The sequence below is a fragment of the Natator depressus genome, chromosome 6 (genome assembly GCF_965152275.1).
Source record: "Natator depressus isolate rNatDep1 chromosome 6, rNatDep2.hap1, whole genome shotgun sequence".
Lineage (NCBI taxonomy): Eukaryota > Metazoa > Chordata > Testudines > Cheloniidae > Natator > Natator depressus.
Window position 1 is genome coordinate 92,755,983 of NC_134239.1, and position 26,720 is coordinate 92,782,702.

At 46.0% G+C, this 26,720-nt stretch overlaps 1 protein-coding gene across 32 annotated transcripts in view; it reads left to right on the forward strand.

The window, feature by feature from the left end:
- Positions 1 to 26,720, forward strand: part of NRXN3 (neurexin 3) — a 1,373,290-nt gene that overhangs the window by 917,138 nt on the left and 429,432 nt on the right. The gene's annotated exons all lie outside the window — the stretch shown is intronic.

The following is a 26,720-nucleotide window of genomic DNA, read 5'->3' on the forward strand; positions in this document are numbered from 1 at the left end:
GTGAGCCTGGCTAGGTTTTTTTCAGGGGAACCTGACATGTCCAATTACCATCCCCTTTTCTGTGACACAGTGGAGTCTGTCTTTGTGGTTTTCCAGCCTGGCTGGGAAATGGGTGTCAGTTATGTAAAGACTTTCTAACAGTTGAGGAAACTATCAACCCTAATGGGCCAAAGCCTGAAAGCTGCATTCAAGGCTGGTCTGTATCACATACAAGCCCTGTTCAATGATGAGCCTGTGTAGGGATCTAGGCAGTGGCAGATTTAGAGGTAGTGGGACCATGTGCACAGCTTCATTTTAGGGGGCCCCCATTCGGGACCCAGCCAAGAAAAACCACGTGCTTTCATCCCCCCACCACTGTTTTTCATTCTTTTTTTCCCCTTCATCCTCCTATATTATAAGTAATAGGAAATACATGAAAATAAAGTGAGGTACCTTGATTGGGGAAGGGGGTTGGGGTGCAGGAGAGGGTGCTGGGGGCAGTCTCTAGGAGGAAGTTTGGGTGCAGGCTCTAGGCTGGGGCAGGGGGTTGGGGTGTGGGCTCCGGGAGGAAGTTTGGGTGTGCTGTGCTGGGACAGGGGGTTGGGGTGTGGGAGGAGGGGTGTGGGCTCTGGGAGGAAATTTGGGTGTGGGCTCTGGGCTGAGGCAGGGGGTTGGGGTATGGTAGGGGGTGAGGGGTGCGGGCTCTGGGAGGAAGTTTGGGTGTGGGGTGCAGGCTCTGGGCTGGGACAGGGGGTTGGGGTGCAGGAGGGGGGTAGGGGGAGGCACTTACCTCAGCAGTGCGACTCCCAAAGCGACCAGCACACACACCCCTCTGGCAGAAGCTCCTAGCCCAGGGGGGCAGGGTGTCTCCGCATGCCACTGCCCACAGGCGTCAACCCCTCAGCTCCCATTGGCTGCAATTCCCACCCAATGGGATCTGCGGAGTCAGCGCTCAGGGAGGGGCAGCCCGTGGAGACACCCCACCCCCGCAGGGGCTGCAGGGACATGCCGTCTGCTTCTGGGAGCTAAGTGGCGCGGAGGGAGGGAGGCAGAGCAGGCATGTCTCTGCATTCCCTTTGGGAGGAAAAGGGCAGTGGGACTCCGTGCACTGCCCGGGGGCAGCACAGGGAGCCGCCTTCCCCCTCCCCCCTGTCCCTCCACTAGGGGCACGCAGAGATGTGCCAGTAGCCAGCCGCTTTCGGGAGCAGCGTGGGGCCACCAGCCACAGCATGCAGGCAGCCTGCATGCCTGAGCCCTGCTGCACTGCCGGCCGGGACTCAGGGGCAGGTTGTCAGATATTTCTCCTGCATTTTGAGGGCTCCCATTGCGGGTCCCTTGCCACCGCATGGTTTGTTTCATGGTAAATCTGCTCCTGGATCTAGGAAGCACTGCACCACCATTAGAGAGAGTGCCCCTCATCCTCCACAGAGCCTATTCCCAGCAGCAGAACTAGGTGTAGAGTCCATGCACTCAATGAGCATAGAGATTCCCTGCATGGGGGACTTAAAGAAGGGGCTGGAGAAATGTTGCTCATGCACTCTTGTGCCCTCCTGCACCTACCCAGGAGCCTGACATCTTCTGTCTCTCAGTCTTTACTCAAGCAAAGTTTCCGCTTAGGCGGAGTATCCACATTTCCTGTTGTCTACACACTTCTCAGGGTTGGGCCCAGTGTCACTTTTGGCTGTTAGGATCTGAGGATTGGCTCCTTTAGTGGGAATTGTGACCAGATAAGTACTGAGTTAAGTTCAGGATCTTTCTCCCAGTATGACTAGAGATGTTTTCAGTGAAAACATCCATAGGGGCATGTGTGTGTATATCTAGAGAGATTCTCACATTTTCCTGTAGTACTATGAAGCCGCTAGACCCAACACTATCATGGTGGTCCATGAGTAGCAAAACGGGAAACCATCTAGACAGAGCCGGATTTTGATCCCAGTTACGCTGGTGTAAAGTTGGGCCACTGTACTGACTTCAGGGGTCCTCTGTATTTACACAGGTGTCACTGAGAGCAGGATGTAAGTAAAACCCACCCAGTCTCACTTTGCTCTTCAAAGCCTAGTGAAGAGCAAATAGTAACTAGAGTACAGAAATGGTGAAAAGGCCATTCAAAATTTAAAAATACCTTTTTAGCTTTTTAATCATCCAAATGAACTGCAAGGGAGACACAACCTCCTTCCTCCCCACTGTCAAGGAATATTCCCTGGTGCAGGAGGCCCAGGCACTTGGCACAAAGCCATTTTCCCAGCACTGTGCCACCAGCGCAGGGGCTATTCTGGGACAAGGTGGGATGAGTTGGAGGAGGATGGGGGTGGATCGGGGCAGGTGGGGTTGTGGTCATGGTAGATCTATGCCTTATTTATTCTGCATCTGTCCAGTGGCCCATAGAGGCGCTGCAAGGGTGCGGGTTGTGGAAGAAGTAATCTACACTGGGGGCTGCAGGAGCTGAGTAGGGGGAGTATAAGCTGTGTCTCCTTTGTTTCTCTGCTGGCACCAGTGCAGGGAGAGGCTGAATTCCCCCTTATATATATATATAGGCCAGGTTCTCAGCAGCTGTAAATTGGCTCATTCCAATCACTGCATGCAGTGGAGCTATACCGATTTACACTTGCTGAGGATCCATCCCCCACCATTTTGTTTTTGCCTTAGCTGTGTCTTTAATAAAAAGGGAAACTAAAATGAGTAACAGATTGTGTATGATCTAATTTCTTTTCCTGGCCCATCCGGTGTGTCAGCCTGGCCAGGACAGGATGCAAGGGAAGCTGTGACTTGGAAAATAATTAATTTAGTACATTTTAATGTTACACAAAAAAGAAATCCTTAATATGCAAAACTATTTTGGAACCAGACAGAGAGAGAGAGAGAAAGATACAGTTCCTTGGAGAGATGAACAAGTGCTACATTTCTGGATGAGGTCACAGACAAAAGGGAATCTGGAATCACCAGACATCAAAATAAATTAGGTTGACTCAGTCCTTTAACAGAGAGAGAAAATTTTTTATTTCACACGGCTTGGTGTTGCCCTTTTCCCTGGATTGAAGCTGGCGGGTCATTTTTTTGATGAACCTTTTTTACATAGAAAAATGCCAATTTATCAGACCCCAAACATTTTTTTGCAGGAACCAGTCTGACCAATTTTTGACTTGAAAATGTTTTTGAAAAAGTTTCCAAATTGTCTCAATGTTTTGTTTTGGCATTTTCAAAAGGAAAAATCCCCATGTTTCCATTCAAAGCAACATTTTGATTTAACTATAATTATAGTTTTTAAAAATTGGGGGGGAGGGGGGAGAAAGAAAGCGATTGAAATCAAAACTAAAGGCTTTGAAATGATCTATGTGAAACACTTCAACTGAGCTGAACCAATTTTTTTTCTCTTCAGATTTTGGTTAATGAAAATTTTCCAGATTTTGGCTTTTTGTCCTGATTTGGGACAGCAAGCTATTTTGATCTCTTGACAATTTTCTCATGATGGGAAAACTGTTTCCCAGCCAGCTGTGATCAGGCCTTCAGCAATGACCCAGGGTGCTGCTAAAAGGTGCTGTGATACAGAGAGAGGTGTTGATGATTCAGTCAGGGGTGCTCATGCTTCAGGGGTTCAGCTAGTCTCTCGGGGTTAGATCTTGTCCTGATCTCTGTGTGGCAGATTTCCCCACCTCTGCCTCCCAAGGTTCTTACACCTTCCTCTAAAGCAGAGGTGGGCAAACTACGGCCCGCGGGCCACGAGGGAGCGTCCTGCCCAGCCCCTGAGCTCCAGGCCTGGGAGGCTAGCCCCCGGCCCCGCCCGTGCTGTTCCCCCTCCCCTGTAGTTATGCTGCCACGCAGGTAGCACCCATCCACCTCCCAGGCTTTCCAATAAGCCTGTCCTGCTCTCTGAGCGGCATGGTAAGGGGGAGGGGGGTTGGATAAGGGGCAGGAGGTCCCAGGGGGCAGTCAGGAGACAGGGAGCAGTTGGATGGGGCTGCAGTTCGGGACGGAGCGGTCAGGAGACAGGGAGCAAGGGGGGTTGGATGGGGGTGGTGTCCTGGAGGGGCAGTTAGGGACGGGGGTCCTGGGAGGGGGCAGTCAGGGAACAAGGAGTGGGGGGTGTTAGATGGTTCGGGGTTCCCAGGGGGCCTGTCAGGGGTGTGGATAGGGGTCGGGGCAGTCAGGGGACAAGGAGCAGGGGGGGTTGGATGGGTCAGGGGTTCTGAGGGGGTCACTCAGGGGGCGGGGTGAGGGAGGGGGCCAGGCTGCTTGGGGAAGCACAGCCTTCCCTACCCAGTCCTCCATACCATTTCACAACCCCGATGTGGCCCTCGGGCCTAAAAGTTTGCCCACCCCTGCTCTAAAGCATCTGGTACTGGCCGCCGTCAAAGACAGTATTCTAGACTAGATGAAGTTTGGGTCTGATCCACTGTAACAGTTCCTATATCCTAGTATTGAGCTAAGTACTCTTGTCGCTAGGGGGTACTTTGCCACTGGATGTATCATCTTTCTAATTAGACATACAGCTGAGATCCTAGCTACTTGTTGTTCAAGTTCCCGTGGCACTATCCCTAAGTTTTGGGATGTTAATCGTGGTTTCTTGCTGAATCCCAATTTGGTTAGTTTCATCCTGCCTCCCTAATCCCCCCAGCAGCTTTATTTGGACACAGAATTTTACTTAATTTCCTCGCCTATATGTCTGCATAATATAGCTGTGTACTGTTATCCAGTTGCCAACATTCCACCCCAGAGATGGCTGCACTTTAGTTGTGTGACATGGGAGTAGAGCTAGGCTACCAGTGAATGCTTTTGAAATTTCTACTCATAGTTGGTGGTGTGTGTTGGGATGTTTGGGGCTAATGGGCAGTATAGAAATGCAAGATGGTATGATTTAGCCGGTACAGTTGCTCTGAAGATTGTGTCCTGGTCAACTCTTCACTCAAGACACAGAGAAGGGTTGGGGTAAGATTGCAAACTAATGAATGAGCTTTCCTCCAGTCCTCTAGGTAGCTGATAAAACTGGCAGTCATGCTGGAAAGCTTTTACGGAGGTGTGAAGTGTGGTAATTCGTTCTAGAAGATAATACGCAGCGCTTGGGCTTTGGGATTTGATGCCGCCGCTGCCAACTTTTTAATGCATTTGCTAGAACTCTCAGGTTTAAAGGATTAATACACATTTATTTGCTTCATTTCCTCCCACCCCTGACCCCGACCCCACACCCCCAAAGCAAAACTCTTAAGGCAAGTAGCTCTTGTCGAGCCAATTGGCTTTTTACGTACACCATTTTCTATACTGAAAGAAGCCTGAGAAGGGAAAAACAGGCAGATGAATTCTCCAGCTCAGCCAGGGGTATAGAAAGGAGGTGGGGACTGTGATTTGTACCTAAACCAACTCTTTCCTCCAAGCGTCTCAGAATTGCTTTTCTGTGAAGATGTTTTGGGTGGATGTGAATTTTCTGACCCAGAGCTAGTTCTGTTTGTGGAGAGGAGTGTTGGGGATGTGTGTCTTTCTTTAGTGCCTCAGATCCCAAGAGGGGAGGAGAGAGCCTGAGAGTTTCGGTAATGCTGCAGGGCTGGGGAGCAGCAAAGGAAAGCGGAGGGTTCCTGTCTTGCTGTAGGGCATTTCCGAGCTTAGGAGCAGAGCACAAGGGGAGGTGGATAAGCAGGGGGAAGTCTGTATGCTGGCTCCACACCATAAACTGCTTTAGAGATCAAACCAACTCCTGGAATTGCCCCCGGACTGGAAGCCATTTGATTATAATATATGACCCATATATTTGCAGTATTTCCCATATCTTTTAAGTATGAGAAAAGGTCGATGTTTTAGTGTGTAAAATATATTTTAAAGAACATCAACACACTTTTTTTCATGTATTGTTTAGATCTGCTGAAAATGGTTTCTCCCAAATGGCATTTGAATAAGTCAGTTATTTTGCTACTCAGACATTTTCAGACCCCTGTTACCCATTCTTCTTACAAACCTTTTTGTACAGCATATGTGTTCAGGTGAGAGTCTGGAGATGTGCGTGCTGTCACAGAACATCGCTTGTCCTAGAAATCAAGCATCAAGTGAAGGAGTGGAATGTCATTTTGTGCCCACAGTTGTCCAAGGATTTCAGAGATGTTTTGGTTGGAGTGACCCCAAAGTGCTATTATGTGATTATTACAGGTTCAAATTCCAGTTCCTCTTTTAAATTACAGAGCAGGTGTGTGCACACATGAGGAGTCAGAACAGTATATTTGTATTACAAATGTGTGCAAATAGTAGAAATCATACTTTGCACTGGCATAGCTCTTTACATCGTTACATCTAAAAGCATTTCACCAAGGTGGGTCAGAATCATTAATCCCATTTAATAGATGGGGAACTTGAGGCTAGGGTGACCAGATAAGTGTCAAGTGTGAAAAATCGGGATGGGGGGGTGGGGTGTAATTGGCAACTATATAAGAAAAAGCCCCAAATATCAGGACTGTCCCTATAAAATTAGGACATCTGGTCACTCTACCTGAGGCACAGAGATGAAAATTTGTTAGTCTCTAAGGTGCCACAAGTACTCCTTTTCTTTTTAGAGATGAAAATGTCTCTCCTGCGGTCACAGAGTGATTCTGTGGCAGAGGTACAAATGGAATTCCAGGAGTCCTGGCTTCCAGCCTTGTGCTCACTCGAGTGGACCACATCTGTCCCCTGTTTGTATCATGTAGGAATGGATAATTCTTCCTCATGTTATATGGTAAATGTTGCAGAGTTATAAATTGAAGCGAGGAATGAGTAATAGCTGTCAGCCTGGAACTGGGGAAGTAAATAAGGAACTGGGAATAGGTAGACTGTGTCAGCATTCTGGCAAGATGCTACCTTACTATTATAGTGATTGTCATTCTATAGGTATCTTAGAATGACCAATAAAAATGGCTGTGGTTGTGTCCTCTCAGTAATATTAGTAGCTTGGTTCACAGCACCTACCTAATGACAAAGAGGACTTTCCTCCACAGTGGAGCACTGTAATGTAAGCTTACAAACTCCAAGAGCCAAAAAGGTCAAACAATAGCAATCTGAGGCCAAAAGTGTTTGAGACAGGTGGTCAGGCTAGCTGAGATGTCACCGCTATAGTCCTTTGGTTTAACAGTACTAAGTTGTGTGTGAATTGGTGGAGAACGAATGTTATTATATCAACTTTGGGTGAAAGAAGTCCCGTGCAGGGACAGTATACCTTATTTTCCAGGGCTTTGTTCGGTTCAATGCCTGAAGCGAGTGGGGCTTCCACCACTTTAGTAGGGAGACTGTTGCACAGCCTAAAGAAAAGGAGTACTTGTGGCACCTTAGAGACAGCCGAGATGCTTCTAGTGAGATGTGTCCCCTGACGTTCAGCCTAAATTGCCCTTCTTCATCCTGTTACTCCGAGTTTTGCCTCCCTTTTAGCATCCCAAATTCCTTCCCTGGCTTGGTGTTTGCACCTTTCCCATACTTCCAGATGGCTCTGCCCTCAGTCAGAGCTTTGCCAAGCTGGTACATATTTAGCTGTGTGGGAACTGCAGGTTACTTTATCTTTTTTTAAGATTTTCCTTAGAGATCTTGGCTACCATCTGCTAAAACTGAGCCATCTCTCCTTGTCCTCAGTGAAGGAGGCTTGTGTGTATGGAGGGGGTGTGTGAATAAGCTCACAACCCCCCGCCCCACTCCCCCCGAAGAGCTTGTATTTAGCTGAAGAAAAAACAGTTCTTCAGGCTACTTTGGAGACAGGCGGCTTGGATTCCTGATGGCCTGTGTTTAGAATCCCTGCACTTATTAATGCCAGACCTACTCTCTCTGAGCTATTCCTCTCCCCCATGAGACAACCACCTGGTGTGATAAACATTTCTCATCCCCTCCCAGGGAAGAGTGGGGGAGGAAGGGGAGGGTGTGAGAGTCCGACTCCTGAAGTTGCCTCTTTCTCCATCCTTTTAATTGCTTTCACACGGAAACTAAACTGCAGCCCCCTGAGCACCTTGAAGGATTAAACACTGATCAAAGGCAGGTTTTACCATATCCCCAGGACAAGCTGCTTACACATCAGGCAGCACAAGCTCTGGGTTAGCACAGCAAACGGAAAAGCGCAATAAATTAACAATTAGCATTTCAACAAGAACAGAGGGGAGTGTTAGGAGAGGAGGCACTGGGGGTTTTCAGGTGGCAGGAGGATGCTGGCGGAATGGGGAAGGGAATGAATTTAACATTACATTTTGTGCATAAAGCCATGAGACATGCTCTTCTTCATATCTTTGTTGCTGTCCAGGATCAGCTGCCACATGCAGCCTTTTCTCTTGCCAGGTTTGGGCTTTCCAGTGTAATAGCATTAGTGGCATTAGAGGGGAGTTTGTGTTGTTGGTTACAAACCAGGGAGGAGAGAGAATCAGGGAGGGCTAAACGAACAGCTCCCACAGCCCGCCCACTGGCACTAAGCCCCCAAATCTCTACCCCGTGTTCCAGCTGAACCTTTTTCAAGTTAAAAAAACGTTGAGTGAACTGTTTGTTTTTTAAATAGTTTTCCATGACTGATTCTGCACTTGCAGATGCTGGCTTGGACCTAGCTGCTGAAACATAGCATGGAAGCTTGTACTCCTGGTATTTCCAGCACAGCCAAAATGTGGAAGGAAGATATCTGCCTGGTAGGGTTTATATGGGGACAGAGATTGCCCCGCCCCCCAAAAACCCAAACCCCGACAACCTAGGCGTATTTAGCTTTGAAAGGAGATGAATTAGAGGAGATTTGATTGAAGTGTTAAGGTGAAGAGTCTGACAGCTACTGATCTGTGCCTCTTTTTTACAGACCCATAATATGGGACCAAGGGGCCAGCCAATGACATAGATGGCAGGGAAATGAAAGGAAGTGTCTCCTTGCACAGGGTGTATTTGGCCCTTGGAGTTCCTGGGGTTAGGGAGTCACCAGCTGTAGCTGGATTGTGCAAGCATTTCACAGTTTTATCAGAATAATAACAGTTATAGATGGACTGTGTCCAGCCCTGTTCAAGGACTGGGGGAGAGGGTACAAGTAGCCTTTTTGCCCTTGCCCAGAGCCCAGCCACAATCAGGAAGGATAGGCACAGTGGTAGAGTAGTGCTTCTGTTAAGGTAGCCACTTCCAAAGGGAGTAGAGAGGGGTGGGGTGAGGGCAGGCCCTTTGGTTCTGCATCTGTCTCTTCACCAGCTAGCTGAGCGGGAGTATATGCTATCAGTGCTGCCAGTCTGCCAAGCACTCCTCCAGAACCCCAGTTAGAATTGTAGCTCATTAAGCCAGAATCCCTCTAAGGGCTCCTGCTGCTTACAATCCGTGTTCACCCTACCCAGCGCAGACAGTGACTTAAAGTCACAGTGCAGCCCAAAATGGGAGTAATCAGATCTCATGCTTCAAATAGTTATCTGATCAGTGCAGGGGTCAGGAAGGAATTACACGTCCCTCATCCCAATGTACGGCTTTGTATAACTAGCCATGGATGCTGTGAGTTCTTTTCATTCTCCTCTGAAGCATCAGGCACAGATGAAGACTGGAGGCAGGATGCAGCATTTGATGGCCCATCGGTCCAATTCAGTGTGGAAACCCAATGTTCTGATGAAAAATCAGCTAGCTCACAAGAGACTCTCCCTCGCATTGGTGTGGAACAAGGAAGGGGCTCTAGCTCTGTTCACGTATCAAATATGAATGTGAGCGGCCTGAGATGCAGAAACCTTTTGTGAAAGGTGTATCTTTATTTGTACTAAATAATGTAAGGAATTCCTTATGAGTGAATAAACCTGCCACAGGGATTCAGCTTGCTCAGTAAGGCTCTTAAACAACTGTGCAGCTGCAGCAGTGCCATCATTTGCTACAGTACATGCAATCCTTTAAAAAGAGAACCCCTCTAATGAAAGCTATTGTTGTTTCATTTGCCCTTCACAATGTAAAGAACAAATAAACAGCTTTTCATTTTGACCTGATGGTTAATTCTGTTTGAAGAGAGAATTCAGTACGTGAATCTGCAAGGCTCAGTGCAATCTGTATGAAGAATGATTTGCTGGGAAATCAAAGGCCTGGAGAACAAGTGGGTCAGGCTCAGACTAGATAAAGCTCTGTTGCTGTTTTCAGATCCTGATGCTGATTTTGCTCATGAATCGTTTGGTTGGGAGCCAGGGGATTCAGCATTGCTGGCCAGATACTAGGGGTGGCTGAACTTCGGCTTCTGGGATGAAGGGGTGGGGCTGGGTCGCCCAGGGGCTGAGCAAGCTTAATGAAACAGACTTCACTGCACCAGATTTAGCAAAGCACAGGAGGAGCACTCATTCCTGCTGAAGGGTTGTGTTAGAGAGGCTGAGGAGCATGGGGGGAGGGACGAAGGAAGAGAGCGAGTGGGTCCTGGGGAATGGATGGGAGGTCTCAGAGTAATGTTTGAGCCATAGTAGAAATTTTATGGGTTCAGACTGGTTTGGCTCTATTTGGGGGGGGGGGGGGGGGGAATCAGTGTTCCATGAGTCTGTGTGACTTTACATTTGGCACTGGGCATCCCTGGGTTTGCCTGTCTAAGCTTCACTGTGTCCTCCGTATACCTATATCATATTTATCCCCTCATCACTATGGTGCCTGAGCACTTCATGATCTTTAATGTATTTTTCCTTACGACACCTCCGTGAGGTAGGGAAGTACTGTTAGGAAACGGAGGCACAAAGAGACTAAAGCTATGTCAACACTGTGAGCTAGGGTTGTCATTCCCTTGCTCGTATGCACATGCTCATGAGAGTTAGTGCAAATATAAATAATAGCATAGCCACAGTAGCATGGGCAGCAGTATGGCTGAGCAGAAACCCACCTGAACTGATGGATACATGGCTCAGCGGCCCCAGCTACACTGCTATTTATACTCCACTAGCTCTCATCAAGCTACCATGAGTATGTGTGCACGAGCAAGGGAATGACATGCCTAGCTCATAGCCAAACACTGAATGACTCGCCTGAAGTCACACAGGAAGTCTGTGGTGGAGCGTGGAATTGACCCCAGGTTTCCCAAGTCCCAGGCTAACAGCCCAACCACTAGACCCTCCTTCTTGTCAGGATGAAAAATGTACTAACTCAGAAACAGAAATGAAAGAGTATTTACAAGGTTAAAGCAGGTAAACATACACACAAATCAGTTACAGTCCTAGGTTCCAAAAAGTAATAGAAGCTGCTGTAATGTACAAGCTTTGTATGTCTCTTAGGGCTAGCCAAACAGTCAGGGATCCCTTGCTTATGCTTAGAAGTCTTGCCCTCTCCCTGAAATCTAAGCAACATAGGGACAATTTCTTCATGATAGAGATATTTGTTCCTTTTCCCCCGGTCAAACTGTGATGGTATAAGCATTTGTGCATGTCCCCTGTTCATGGGTGTGGGGAAAACAGTGAACAGTTCACTGATGTTCCACAATAATTCATCTGGTGTCGATAAGCCACCTTTTGTTGGGCAGATGATGATACCACTCGTGGTAAACTAGTATTTCATACTTGGTAATGCATCTCCCTGATTGAGGGGGTTCCAGTTTCACAGCAAACACTTTTTTACAGTTACAGAGCAAAACACTTAAACATTACATTATAACGTGGGGTACAGACGTTATAAATGAGGTTCATGCATGCAGCAACTCACTAGCATTCCATAAAATCCAAACACCAAGCATATCTCTATAATGCTAATACTTGTTTTAACAATACTAACATACAGGTAAGCCAGAGTGGTTTCCAGCTATGCATTTGTCAGTGTTCAGTGAGGCCGAGGGGCCTTGGCCTGAGCTGCCACCTGGTCTGCCTGTGTCACAAGGTGCATGGTACTGTAAAGAAGATGGTGATGAAAGAGGGGTTTGGGAAAGGCGTGACAGAAGATTGAGGGCAGTGCCAGAGAAGCAAGGAGAGAAGGGGCTGGCAGTAGTGAAACCGGTTTTATGGCAGAGAGGGAGGAGATGACCTTAGCAATAGGCCTAAAGAGGGATTTTAGGAAATAACTCTTTTGGGTACCTATAGGACCCCCATCACTCTAGTATCTGAGCACTTCACAATCTTTAATGTACTTATTCTCACAACACCCCTGTGAGTAAGGAAGTGCCATTATCCCTGTTTGACGGATGGGGAAATGAGGCAGAGGCTAAATGACACTTGTGTTGATCTTTGAGACAAGATCTGAAAAACTGTCTGCCCGGAGAGGACGTTACAGATCCCTCTGGCATTTTCAGAAGAGTTGGTCAACATTTCCCTTCCTCACCATTGTGCTGTGTGCTGACTAGCTGTCACCCCTACCCCGGAGGGGCTACAGTGCCACCTGTGCCATGCATATGGCCCCATGAAACCCTTTGGGCTGAAAGGTGCTGAGTAGAAGAGACTGTTTCCCATGGAGAAAAGCATTTTGAACATTTAAAAAGCCCTGTTGTACTTTACAACCTAGATTCTTTTCTGGGACCTGCATGGGCAGAACTTTCTTCGCTGGCAGAATAGAGGGAAATATTGAAAATGTCAGAAGAGGCATTTTGTCCTTGAAAGGCTCCTGTGGGTATCATACCCCTGGCTTGACAGGACACCGGCAAGTTCTGAATTATTGATAGTGGCGTCTTTGACTTCCTGCACCGGGTCTCTCTCACCTTTTATAATGTGTCAGTTGGAAGAGAAACTACATTAGAATAAGTGGTTTTATTGCTGCAATTTTTTTTTTTTAATGTTGGTATTTGCTTAACCTCTTGGAGGGCTGGGAATTCCTGCCCCGAGCTCCAGTGCAAAAGACACTGGGAAATGTTGATCCAACACCTCTGTACCAAGGGGGGCAAGATGGAGTGTGATACCTTGCAGACTGCTTGAAATATTCTTCTAGCCTGAGGGTGAACTTGTCATTAGTTACCCTGGCACTCTGGTTACTCCACAGCCCGTGGTATATGGGCCAATTCATTCCATCCATGCAAACTTCAGCTCTTCTTCTGCAGTTCAATCTTCTATCCCTCTCAATTGTCCTTCCAGCATGTTTATCAGAGGCAGCAGATAGCACAGCTGATTGCTACCCTTACGTTGGACACCTGACACATGCATACCCAACACACACGCACAAAGCACAACATGCACAGGGCCTTCACACCTGTGGAACGTTCACGAGTGTCTGTGCAGGATGTCTGTGCAGATGCACCTATACCAGGTTTGCACAAAACACTCCAAACACACTATACCACACACAGTCAAAGCTCTTTAAAGGCACAGAGCCAAATTCAGGCCTGACATAGGTAGGTGCCGCTCGGCTGGTTTCAGCAGGGAATTTGGCCCTATTGGTGGAGTTGTTCCGTGCTGCAGCCCCTCCTGGAGGCAAAGGCAGAGAATAAGTTTGCATGCTGCAATGGGAAGGCTGTGCCAACTGTGTGTGGAGGGGAGTGTCTGCCCTGCGGCCTCTCCAAAGCAGTGAGCTCTTTGCTGCTATCACCCCACTGCCGGTAGTGGAACTGCACACTGGAGGTAAAAGAAGCTTCTCTCATCTCTGCAAACGCTATCCATCTGCATTGATATTTACACACTTCGCCAAAGTGACAACATCATTATCGCTTGCTCAATATTTGAGCTGCCGAAATATTTTCCGCATAATTTAGCGCTCAGATGAGATAATGTATTCAGAGCGGAACAGCACAGCACGTGGGGTGCCCTGATTCTCTGTGTACAGTTAACACACCGGTGCAGCTGTCCTAAATGGGACCTGGACATCTGGAAAAATCACCTTCCACCCCAGCCTTGCAACCCTCATTGCTTGAGACAGCAGTGACCTCTGAGGAGCCCTGGTAATTATAGTGTTAAAAATACTCTACACCCTAGAAACTCTGGAGTAGCTGGAGCAGTACATTGGAACTAAAGGAAAAGGGCTTGAATTTTCCCTGGGAGAAAGCTGAAATGCAGTAATTTTTGAGGCCATGACAGCACTAGAAAGCTGAGATCATCCTCACAGAACATAATCTTCTTAGGCTTTGTTCATAGGCAGCACTGGGCTGTTTAAACCAACAGGGGGTGGACCCCAAACCCACACACACATAGCTGTTATTTAAATGTAAACTAATTTTACACTCTGTGTTCTTCACCCTCCCGTTCGGCTCTTTGCTGATTGGCTCAGAATAAATGGATGTAAATTCACACTCCCTCCCGCTCTGCCTGGTCTTCCCACTGCACTCAACACATTTTATTTCTGGGCTTTGCAGGAGGGGAAACTAGATGCCTCAGAGCTGGGAATTCCTAGGCCATCCCTGCCGTGTTTTCCTCATGCCTTTTATTATGGGAATGGTACTGAGGGGGTAGTAGTAATGAGCTATGTCTCCTTTTCCACTAAAAGAAAAGGAGGACTTGTGGCACCTTAGAGACTAACAAATTTATTTGAGCATTTTCCCCTATCTCCCTCCCAGGGTTAATAGGTAGGGCTGGGTGAGAAAACTGTCAACAATTTTCCCACCCACCCCCAAATTTTTGAGATGTTTGAAAAAAAATTCCCAGCCTGAATCAGGACAAAAAGCTGAAATCTCAAAAATTTTTGCAGACCAACAAACTGAAAAAATAATTTAGGTTCAATAATTTAACTTCAAAACAGTTACTTTTGATTTTGACATTTGTCCCTTTTAGACTTTTTGAAAAGGAAAAGTTGTTTCAAAGAGACAATTTTTTTTCTACTTTTTTTTTTTTCAAGTCATGAAATTAATTGAAACCAACCCTTACTTGCAAACCATTTTGGTTTCAGTGAAAAAGTATTTCACTGAAAAATTCTAAACCAGCGCTACTCGTAGGTGCTGGGTGTGGGATGTAATTGCTTGGCAGGTACAGTGAGGTTATGGTGGCTTATGTTCCCAGTAAGAAAGTTAAGGCTCTTCCCCACTGGTAGAAAGTGCTTCCCCTATTTCTCCTAGAAATCTTGAGTTCAGATGCTGAAGAGCAGAAGTGGAAGAGCTGGAAATGTGTTTAATTTTTCTCTATCGGAAAAAATGTCTATTTCCCACTGGCACAACTCAAGAGATTCCTGTGTTCGGTCACCACGACTGGAGCTGCAGCATGAGTGGACCTCTTGATATCAGAGGTTGTGAGGCTCCAAGCCCAGTTCATGCACTGGTTTGGAATGAGGGGAGTGTTTCCCCTGCTTCCTACACTATTCTCATGTTTCAGATGTGCCTTCACCCTTCCGTGAAACTCAAACAGACTTCCAGCATGACCCTTCCATTTTGTCTTGTCCAGTAGGGTTGGCTTGTCTCCTCTCCTCCTCGTGGTGTTGCTGCAGGTGCCAGCTGTGATGCCCTCTGAAACGCTGGAGATGTGCAGCCCTGCCTCCACAGCTGTGTTCAGAAAAGATACAGCTATATATACGGAGAAGTGGTACTGGGAGTCCTTTTCCCTGGCTACCTGCTCATAGAGGAGAGCCTGTACTGGCCCAACCTGGTGTGTTGAGTTGTTCCACTCCTGTGTTTTCATAGAATCATAGAATATCAGGGTTGGAAGGGACCTCAGGAGATCATCTAGTCCAACCCCCTGCTCAAAGCAGGACCAATCCCCAATTAAATCATCCCAGCCAGGGCTTTGTCAAGCCTGACCTTAAAAGCTTCTAAGGAAGGAGATTCTACCACCCTTCTAGGTAACGCATTCCAGTGTTTCACCACCCTCCTAGTGAAAAAGTTTTTCCTAATATCCAACCTAAATCTCCCCCATTGCAACTTGAGACCATTACTCCTTGTTCTGTCATCTGCTACCACTGAGAACAGTCTAGAGCCATCCTCTTTGGAACCCCCTTTCAGGTAGTTGAAAGCAGCTATCAAATCCCCCCTCATTCTTCTCTTCCATAGACTAAACATCCCCAGTTCCCTCAGCCTCTCCTCATAAGTCATGTGTTCCAGTCCCCTAATCATTTTTGTTGCCCTCCGCTGGACTCTTTCCAATTTTTCCACATTCTTCTTGTAGTGTGGGGCCCAAAACTGGACACAGTACTCCAGATGAGGCCTCACCAGTGTTGAATAGAGGGGAAGGATCACGTCCCTCGATCTGCTGGCAATGCCCCTACTTATACATCCCAAAATGCCATTGGCCTTTTTGGCAACAAGGGCACACTGTTGACTCATATCCAGCTTCTCGTCCACTGTAACCCCTAGGTCCTTTTTTGCAGAACTGCTGCCGAGCCATTCGGTCCCTAGTCTGTAGCGGTGCATTGGATTCTTCCGTCCTAAGTGCAGAACTCTGCACTTGTCCTTGTTGAACCTCATCAGGTTTCTTTTGGCCCAATCCTCCAATTTGTCTAGGTCCCTCTGTATCCTATCCCTACCCTCAGGATCTTTGGTGTTCTCAGCCTAGCTGTAAGGTTCTCCTCAGAGAGCATGAAGTGAAGTCTTATCCCCTCAGACAGTCTCTCTCGTTCTCTCATTTCTTTTCATGTCCCTGTCCCCTCCTGCTGTGCACAGAGCTCCAAGGTGAATTATGGCACAAGTCTTTTCATCCTAAAGGGAACGTGTTTCTCCAGTCATTTAAGCACCCAGCATTTACCTTGCAAAAGCCTGGCTGCTAAACTCTCCCCTTTGCTGCTGATTTGCAAGATAAAAATAATAACATAATCAATACATAGAATTAAAGAAGAAAATATTCTTTGGGATAAGCCAGGGCCTACGACTGTAGTCAGAGTCTCCTCGTCCCCGCTGTGTAGATGTCTTTTAGGGGCACAGGCACCTACTTCCATTCACTTCTGCCCTTTGCTCTTTGTTAAAAGAGGACGTGCGGTTTTCGACATGTGCTTCCTTGATGCTGTAATATAAAGCTCCTCCTGTGTGCCAGGTATCCAGTCTCACTCAGCATCCTAGTACATTTTGCAAATGCCACCGGTGCTGGTCATGAACCAGCACCCTAATTATGCAGATCATGGGACTGAATGGTTAGTTAGTGGCGCTATTGCAATTATGGTAGCTTTTCGGGTCTGATGGTGCTTTATGTTTCATTGCTTTTATAAGTTGCTGGTTAAGATGATGAATTAAATGCAGCGCTGCACCACCTGCTCACTCTCTCTCGGTATTCCTAGTGCCACTGTCTTGACACTATGTAGGCATAGGATGGTGGGCAAGTGGGAGCAGCTGGGTCAATTGGGAACCATGCTCTAATTAACTTTGGTGTCCTTTTGCAGGCAAATTGTGATGCATGGGTGTGGAATCCTCAGCCATTCATCTTCTTTCTTCCTGTTTAACTTCATTCTCAGGCTCTTTCAAACATGATTTCCAGTCAGCGGTACCTTATGTAGGTAGATATATATAATTGAATATGAAAGCAGTGGCCCTGGCAATGCCAGAGTAACAGAAGCAAGAAAAACTTTGGGAGAAACTGTGTTAAACTGCACACAATTTCCCCCCCTCTTAGCATTTTGCTGCTTAAAATGACACGAGCAAGCAGAGCAAGAAGCTGTAGCTTTGAACATCTGATGTATCACAGTATCTTTGAAGTAACTGGTGCATGAAATATTCTTAAAATGCTTTTTAAAACATGATACAGAATTATGATGTGAAGGTTTTTTTTTTTTTAAGGGTCCTATGTTATATTCAGGAGAGGACTGTGTACGTACGTAGAGTGGGGGGGGGGGGGGAGAATGGACTTTGTGGGTCTGTCCAAAGCTGCATAGATACTTAAGGTCTTGGGAATTGGCTTTGCTTATCTGGTCTCCAGATTCCCTTGAGGACTCCCCTTTCACCAGTTTTGCAGATATTTAAGCAGGACTGCAGGAACACTCATAATTGATAATACAAACTGGTACAGTTTCCCCTTCAAACTCTTGATTCTAGCTCTAGGGAAGTGAGCCTTTATTTAAAGCCTTTAGATGATTTTTAGTGAAGGAGGCAGATTAGGGGTGTGTGTGCTTGCACACGTTCTCCTGCAAAATGCTGAATAGTTTTATTTAACTAATTGACTGGTGCCAGGGCACAGTGCTAGTCTGGCAGTCTTGGCACCCAAACCCTTCTTGTTATCTACAGAACAGGTAAAGCATGGGCAGCACAAGCTTCCCACACATCCTGCCAATGTGCCTCAGCCTTCTATCCTGACCTAGAAAGACCATTTCTAGGGCTGCTCAGAGGAGGTCAGTCTCCATTGTCCATTCAACTCTTGGACTCTGCTGACCCTGCCAACTAGAGGGGTATATGTTACTGTGTTGCAGGGCTATTGCATTTGTGTTTGGTTCATTGGTATTTTTTTTGCTATGTGAATTCTTCCCCATTGGGTACTAGAATGAGACACATAAAACTCTTTTCAGAAAGGCCACGAACAACCATCAGTCAGTCCTGAACTTTCAAATGTAAGCTAATGACCTAGCAGTGATAACTCCATATCCCTGAAACAGTTCCACGTACCATTCAATGCCCTGGTCTGGGCTGGATGCAAACTGATGACCTGGTAAGTGAAAGATGTGTCCATATCCCCAGTCCTTTGAAATATGCCAAAGTTGACTTTAATTGGGTTGCAATAGGTGTTGATTGTGAGTGTGGAAGGGGAAGTGTACTGGGTGGCAGATTTTCCTTTATTTCTTTTTCATTTGTTTTGGGAGTCTGGATTCTAAGGGGGTTTCTGAGGAATTACAGATTGAAAATAGAGGGGATGCTAGTAGTTTGCAGGCACTGCCAGATGTAATGTGTCTTGGACAAAGATCTCTAAGGGAAAGATGTGTACTGGAGGTGTCACACTACTGGCCATTATGTAGAAGAATGGTAAGCAACACCGTGACACAGACAAACAGATTCTCAAATTCTGACATTGCCTGAGGACAATGTGAGGATGGAAAAATCTGACCGCAATGCACCATGGACCATATGCCCCATACTATGCGTGTGATGAGGGAAGCCCAGCTGGCTATAAGAAATAGTAGATGCAAATGGAAAGGGATGCCATAATGGGAAGGGACAGTCCTGAATCTAGGTGGTTTGATGGGTCTTGAATATCGAGGTGAAATAAATCGGTATCATTGATATGCAAGCTAGTTGCTGGGAAGGAGCCAGGAGTCTCTTGACCCTTCTAGATAGTTAATAAAATTGAGCTCTGTTCCAGTGGAATTGCATTTCACTCCTTCACACATAAGAGGCAGGCTGTTGTATTATTTTTTAAAAGACCACATGCTAATATTTCTAATCTTTTTCTAAGTTGACATGCATACACCAGCTTTACTCGTGCATTATTACATCCTCTGCAAAAAGGCCTCATTACTGCCCTTCCTGGTCAGAATCCAGAATGCTAATGACCAGATCCAGGAGTGTTCGTCCAGCTCTTGCACCACTGCATAAAAGCTTTGCATTTGTTTTGTAGACCAGTTTATTTTCGGATCTCTACCACGTGACTGTGTCAGACAATTCACCCGGCTCGTGGTCCCAAATTTCTGTCGCTCCCTCTGCACTCCCCTGCCCGGTCCTCTTCTTCGTGGCCAGCGCCGGTTTGGCACATCTTCAGAAAACCCCTTGAGGAACGCGCTGCCATCATGAATGTGTCCCGACATTTTCCGAGACGTGCTCAGAATAATCTTTTTCTTCCCTTCTGCTTTTGCAGTTTAGGTTGTGTCTTTCCCTATTTCCTTGATTTAAGTTAACTTGACTTAAGTTTCCTTAAATTCGTATCATCTTGTCCTTTGTGAAGTGTGGCATATACCTCACTTGAACTTGGCCAGTAGTGTCCAAATTGGTACTGTCACACTCTGAAAGCAAGGCAGCCATATGCTGGGCTGGATTAGCAGAAGGGAGCAATGGTTTGGGTAAATTAAATACTGTTATCTTTGGTGGGGTTTATTGTGACCCCAAACATAGGACAGGCCCTTGGCTCACAGGGTGCTTGGAGATGGTTGCGTAATACTCTGATATCTGTCTGAAATCATCAAGGGGTTTTCAGCTCATTAGACTGCCTGACTGGCTGAACATTACTCGCTCTCCAATTATGAGCGGAGGGGGTGTGGTGTAGTGGAACTGTGTGTGTAACTGCTCTGTTATAACTAATCTCTTGGGAGGACAGGAGTGGAGACTACTCATAGAGTGGAGTACCATCCATAACAATGGCCTATCCTGTTTTCTCTGTAGGACGGGGAGGGTATGTTGTGGGTTGTGTGTGTTTTCTATGTAATCTTACTGAAAAGAGCACCTATCACCATAGTATCAAAGCATTGAATGCAGAATTCATACTAAACCCTCTGAGTCTTAATTGGACCCTACTACTACCATTATTATAGGCCTGTCTAGCCGAGCTAATACAGTATTTAAAATAACTGGGCCTTAGTCTTGGGATTTCTGGTGGACCCTGCTGCAGGATCAGTTTCCTTGGTGACTGCTCGTCCCGACTAATCCTTCCTAGTGTAGAGTTGCCCCTTTATAGGAACTTTTTCCCAGCATGCTTTTTTTGGGGGGGGAGGGGAGTTTTAGTCCAGAAGTGATCACTTTGCAGTGGGCTGCTACATGCTGCCGGCTCCTCTCTTGCTTCCAGCTGGTGAGAATCCTTAACTCCTGTTAAGTGTGTGCTCTTATTTCTGAGGAGTGGCACAATCTCACCCCAACTCCCAGACCCAGCTGTCTCTATTAGGGTTATGCATCTAAAGGGTCGAACCAGAACTCTGAACCATAACACCTCTGTACTATGGTGAAGGTTGGAAATCTGGACCAGAACCTGGTTCAAGCTTGGGCCCTTGTCTAATTTTAACAGTGGCTCTGCATTTCCTCCCTGTTCTCAGGTCCCTTCCTCCTTCTTGTGGTAGTAGTTGTGGTGAGTTTGGGCATGGTGCTGGAGCCATTTTCCAAGCAGTCTATTGGAGTATGCTCAAAATCCAAATAAACATGAAGTTAAAGTTTTATTCTTGCTCTGTACACACAACCAGCCACCCTCCCATCCCATTCCGACCTTCTTGCTTCCTTGTGTTTGGCTTCTTCTCTTAAGCAGAGACTGCTTTCATACCACATGCGGTGGCAGTTTTGTGATGTCTCTTGGAAATAGGCTGAGGCCTACAAACTCATTGCGCATATGACCGGGGGGTTCTCATGAGCATGGCTGTTTTTGTTTTCACTCCTGTTTAGGATCAGTAATGGTAACCAAACCAAGTAGGGACATTTGTTTATGACTTTATGATCTCTTGTATTTTGCTCAGTATCTAGCCACATGACTCCCCACTAATCCTTTAAGGCTGCAAACAGACACTGTGCATCTTCCTTTTGCCTGGTCATCTGGAAAATACCCACACTGTAAACATTAAAGCCAGGGCTGTGCCCCCTTTTTGCAATGAACCTGTAATGCCAGCTCCCGCAGTGCTGGGGTCAAGGATCAGCTGCATAGGCTCCATTCACTGCTCTTTTGCCAACAGTGGGTGCTGTCGAAAGAGAAGTTAAGGAGCTCCCCATTTGAACACTGAGACCAGGGCTGCTTCAGGGGCAGAGTTAATCAGGCCTCAGTGATGTTAGCAGCAGTTGCTCCTAGGAATTGGGACCCTTCTTCAGATTGGGTCTGCCCATTAAGTGATGGGAACCACACATTCAATCCCCCCAGCCCTCCTCCATGCCCCACAAACCAGCTCTGCGTGTAATGGGAGTTGGGCTGATTTTTAAAATATATAGTTTTAAATGTAACGTAAGTAAAGTAAACTCACTTGCTGTGCAAATCTTATTCCATTGAGTTCCTTGTTTTGAAATTGCTTCTGAGCCCTGATGAGGAATAATCTTCTTTCCTTCCCTCTTTCTTTTTGTTTATGAAGTAACTGATTAACTTTACAACTCGATAAAATACCCATAAATTAGTCTAACCATTGAATGAAATGTCATTGTCAGTTTAATATTTGCAGACTACTGTGGCGCGGGGGAGGGAGAACAGCAACTTCAGACACAAAACAGGAATGCCCAGAGGAGATGGAATGACAACTTGGTCCTTTAGGAAATTAACATTTATAGCGTTATCAGAGTCACTGCAGAGTTCAGCTCCCTGGGACAGCACGCATCAGTCTGTGACATAATGGAGTTGGGATGGGCCAAAGTTATCTCCAGAGTTATCCTTTCATTGCTGCTGCTTTTTCATTTGTTCAACAAATGGGGCAGAGGAAGGATGGAGGGAAGTAGGTGATTTCATAGACCCATGAGTGAGTTCCTATGTCTAGTGAGCTGGGGATAAGGACATTGGGTCTGGTTCTCCTCCTACAACAGGGTAAGCCCAGAGTAATACCATTGAGTCAATGGATTCACACTGATGTGGAACTGGTATAAATGAGAGAAGGATCAGGCCCACTGTTTTTTTCAGCTAATTGCTCAGGTTCAGGAGTCTTCTCCCTAGGAAGCCAACCTTGGTGAATTCCATTTCCATACTGACTTCCATCCTGTATATTTAAAAGCTATTTAATGACCGAAAAGTTCTTACTCCTGCCTCGTGTGCCTGCAAGTGAGGATCTTTGCTGCCAGCTATATTGCTTAGGTGGGATGGGGGAGAATCCCTTCCTTTCATGAGCGGTTCAAAGGATCTTGGTGGCTCTTTGTCGTACAACGGCTGGGCCTAAACATGGCAGAGAATGGGAACATTTCATCTCTGCAAGTTGTTACATGTGTCTGAGAAAAGACGGTGTGAGATTACATCCTTCTTTCCTTTGGAGAAATTCTCTGTTCTCACTGGAAGGACTAAGAGAGAATCAATTTGGGAGAGAAATAGTGGCCACATGGAGTATGTACTGTTGAGATGATGATGCCGTTCTTAGGAGACTGACCCTGTTTGAACCTTAAAATTCATGGCTGAGAGGACACTTCTGTGTCTGTTTTCTGGGCAACATCGTGACTTGCGCTGCGTGAGGGTGGGGAGGTGCAAGAGTGGAAGAAGGCTTAGGGAACTTATTTCCCCATTTATCCCACATGTAGAAGGAGAGGGTTCCTACCTAGTGCTTGTGAAAGCCCTAAGAGATGAGCTTAACAGCTGCATTGTCGGGGGTTCATGGCTAGACCATCGGGTAACTCTCCCAGGGTCAGGTCCCTTGGAGGCTATGTATCTTCAACTCTCATTGACTTCACTGGGAGCTGTGGGTACTCAGCACCTCTGAAATTCAGGCCACTTATATAGGGGCTTGAGTGTAGATTTAGGTGCCTGACATTAGGTACTCAAATTTAACTGTGTTGGCTTCAGTCAGTTTTCTTATCTGTAAAATAAGGATAATGACATTTTTAGAGTTTCAGATGAAAAGTGCTATGTATTAGTCTGACAGCATTCCCATTGATTTCAATGGAAGTTTTGCCTGAGTACGGACTAAGGAGTTCAAGATCTGGGCCTGCTTTTATCCTAGGTAAATGACTGTTTAACTCGTTTATACTGTAAGTGAAGACTCTGGCTTGACCTTAGCCTCTGGAGAATGTAAAGTGCAATAAAATAAATCAGTAAGAAAGATGTTCTTTCTCCCCCATGTATAGCCTCCAAACTCTAAACCAGAGAATGATGGGGGGGGAAAGCAAAGAATTATGTACTGCAATGTGGGTGGGGCAAATGTCTGGCTGGGAATTGGTGACTGGCTAGAGAGTCATTCACTTCTTGGTCACTAGTTCAGGTTGGCAATGTCCAAGAGTTATCAACCCTCTGATGGCTGTTCAGTGACTCCCAGACACACAAATTGGATATTGCTGATAATTGCTTTACACTTGCAGTTATGTGACACATGGATGCCAGCTGCAGTCTGGAACGAATTTAAAATTTAAACATTTAAGGCAATTTACTTTACTTGCTAGATTAGACATGTTTACTGGATGCTGCAAAGTCAGAAACTGAAGCAAGGAAAAGAGGTAAATTGAATTAGTGCTGCTGAAATTACGTTGGATTGTTTCAATGGACATTTGTTAATGTACAGAACATCTGGAAAATCTCTCATTTACAAAAAAAAGTCCAGCTATATAAAGACAAATCAATATAGATGATAACTTTCTAAAATACAGCAGAGCAGGAAGAAGATTTAGAAGAAGACTGCATTAAATCCTTTAAGGAACATTGTCAAATATTGTAGTCATCAAATTTTACATGCCAAATGTTTATACTCCATTGAGAAATGTCCTGTAGTTCTAGACATTACAAACAGAAAACATCCATAACAGCAACATTTATATAGCTCTTTTCATGCATATATCTCAAAGTGCCAAACAAAACCAGGTCAGTGTTATCATCCTTATCTTACAAGATGGGGGAATTGAGGCAGAGAGAGGAAGTGACTTACTCAAAGTTATGCAACAAGTTAGTGGGAGAGCTGGGAATGAAACGCAGCTCTCCTGCCTGCCTATCCCAGGGACCGCATTGTTTCCCCAACCAGTCGCATGTCATTTTGTCCATCCCAATCTGCCAATGAAGGATTTTTCTCTAAAATATATCCCTTAGTCCCTTGCTCACTCTAAAGAACTGAAACAATGGAATTTGGATGCCCTTGAATTCTAAAGTTCCTCACTTTCTTACTGAGAAATTTAAAAATAAATTCAAAAGTTTATAACCATAGTTTTATACATATTTCTCATATTTTTCCTTAACTTCTTTGAAGGTAGGTATCCTACCAGTAGAGGGAACTCAAGTTAATTTACAAAGTCTACTGCTGGTTCCCTTGGTTGTCTTCTCTCTCACAGGAAACATTGGGAGTGAAATATGTGTTTGCCAGATGGAAAAGAGATGAGAGGCAAGATCCTGCATTGGTTTAAATTGACTTAAATAGAGCTGTGCTGTTTTATATCAGTTTAGGACATCACTCAAAATCTGCAGGGAAAGATATATCTTAACCTTCCCAAGAGAATGGAGAGTGAAAAGTAAAATAAAGTACTTACCAGTGTCAGTTTAATAAAGATTGAACTTGATCATGTTTCAAAGATGAGCTGGTTAAACCCTGTAATGAAGTGATTATTCTGGGTCATTGGTGTGGATTCTTCAGCAATTATCTGGAGCGTTTTTTGGGTGGCATAGCCTTGCTTGCCCTCTCTCCAACAGCACTTGAGCCATCTTCATGTTGAATTTGAAGAGCCACTAGAGAGAGCAGAAGCACAAGCTGGTGTCAGATCCTAACTGACAAACTACATTAGTTCCACAGTATCCTATTCATCCCAGTGAGAGTGCAAAACAGTGTGAAGGGCTTCTTCAGCATTTCCCGAAGAGAACAGAATGATCATCTATTTGCCCTCCCATCCAGAAAGTGCATCAGAATTCTTAAGAACGGGTAAAGCACTCTGGGAATATGAAGAGTACTCTCCCCACCCTTGAGCTTATGCCCATTTCCAGGGGGGAAAAAACTGGACTTTTCTGTGGATTCGAAAACATTTGCTTGCATCTGTCTTTCAGTTTTAATTTTTTACAGTTTGCCTCTGCACTCCCATTTCAGACCAGAGTTGGAAGTGAGAAAACCTGACCAGCTAGGCTTCCCAGTGGTATTTCTAGCCCACTCCAAAAAAGAGATGGGCCCAAACTAAAATCCAGTGTCTGAACACACCTAGGCCTGGTCTACACTGGCGGGGGGAGAATCGATCTAAGTTACGCAACTTCAGCTACATGAATAACTCCGCCTGCGCCTCTCGCCCTGGTGGAGTACTGGAGTCGATGGGAGCGGATAATGTAGACAAACCCCTAGACTCTAAGGAAGTTTGGCTCTGGACCTGAACTCTGCAGCTCAGCTTTATCTCTTCTTGGAAGCAGGAAGAATCAGAAATCTTGTGAACAAACCAGTTTCATAGAATCATAGAATATCAGGGTTGGAATGGACCTCAGGACGTCGTCTAGTCTAACCCCCTGCTCAAAGCAGGACCAATCCCCAACTAAATCAGATTTCCAACCCTGTTTTTCAGAATCGGTTGTTCTGAATAAGAACCAGAATGTTAGGTGCAGTTAGAACTGCAGTGAAAAGGCTCTGGCTGTGGGAAAAGTGGGAAAAGTCCTACTGACACCTTTCCCCACTACCTCTCCCACCAGAGCCTTTTCCCATTGTCTCTCCACTGCCGGAGCCTTTCACTAACGCATGTAGCTGCACATCACAGTGACAAGTGTGACACAGCCAGTTTTTCAGTGTGGTATGTAGCTACAAGTGTAGTGCCTGTACTCTATACCCTGCTGTAAGTGAAGACAGAGCCTTAGGGTACGTCTACACTGCAATTAGACACCTGCAGCTGGCCCCTGCCAGCTGACTTGGCTAGGGGGCTCGGGCAAAGAGGCTGCAGTCTGAGCTCTGGGAGCTTCACACCTCACAGGGTCCTAGAACCAGGGCTGCAGCCCGAGCCCAAACATCTACTGCGATTAAACACTCCTTAGCCTGAGCCCCATGAGTTCAAGTCACCTGGCAAGGCCCAACTGTGGGTGTCTAACTGCAGTGTTGATGTACTCTTCGAGGCTTTCTGTCTGTGTTCTACCTTGATATCTTAAATGCACTAGTGCTGGTAGCACCCGCATTTGAACAGAAAGGGGGACAGGTGTCATAATGTTCGGAGTGAAGGGTCCTCAGTTTTGGAATTCTCTCCTTCCCTCTGATCCAGCAGCGCCTGAATTTGTTAACCTTCAGGACAAAGTATAAGGTTTAACTATTTACTGGAGCATTTGCAGAGAGAGGGGGGAGCTTGGAGAGGTTTTCTGTTGGTTAATTGGAGGCATTTTTACTGCTGTTCTGTTGCTTTTGGGTATAATGTGATAGGAGCCATATAAACTCAAGTGTATATTGGGCTTTGACCCACTCCTCTTCTTGTTTCTTTTCCTTCGCCCATCATTATGGGAACTCTTTCTAGTCCTGATGAAACCACGAATGGCCCCCTCCAAGATTTTGCATAAGATGTGACCTGTAAGACAAAGACCACTTCTAGACTG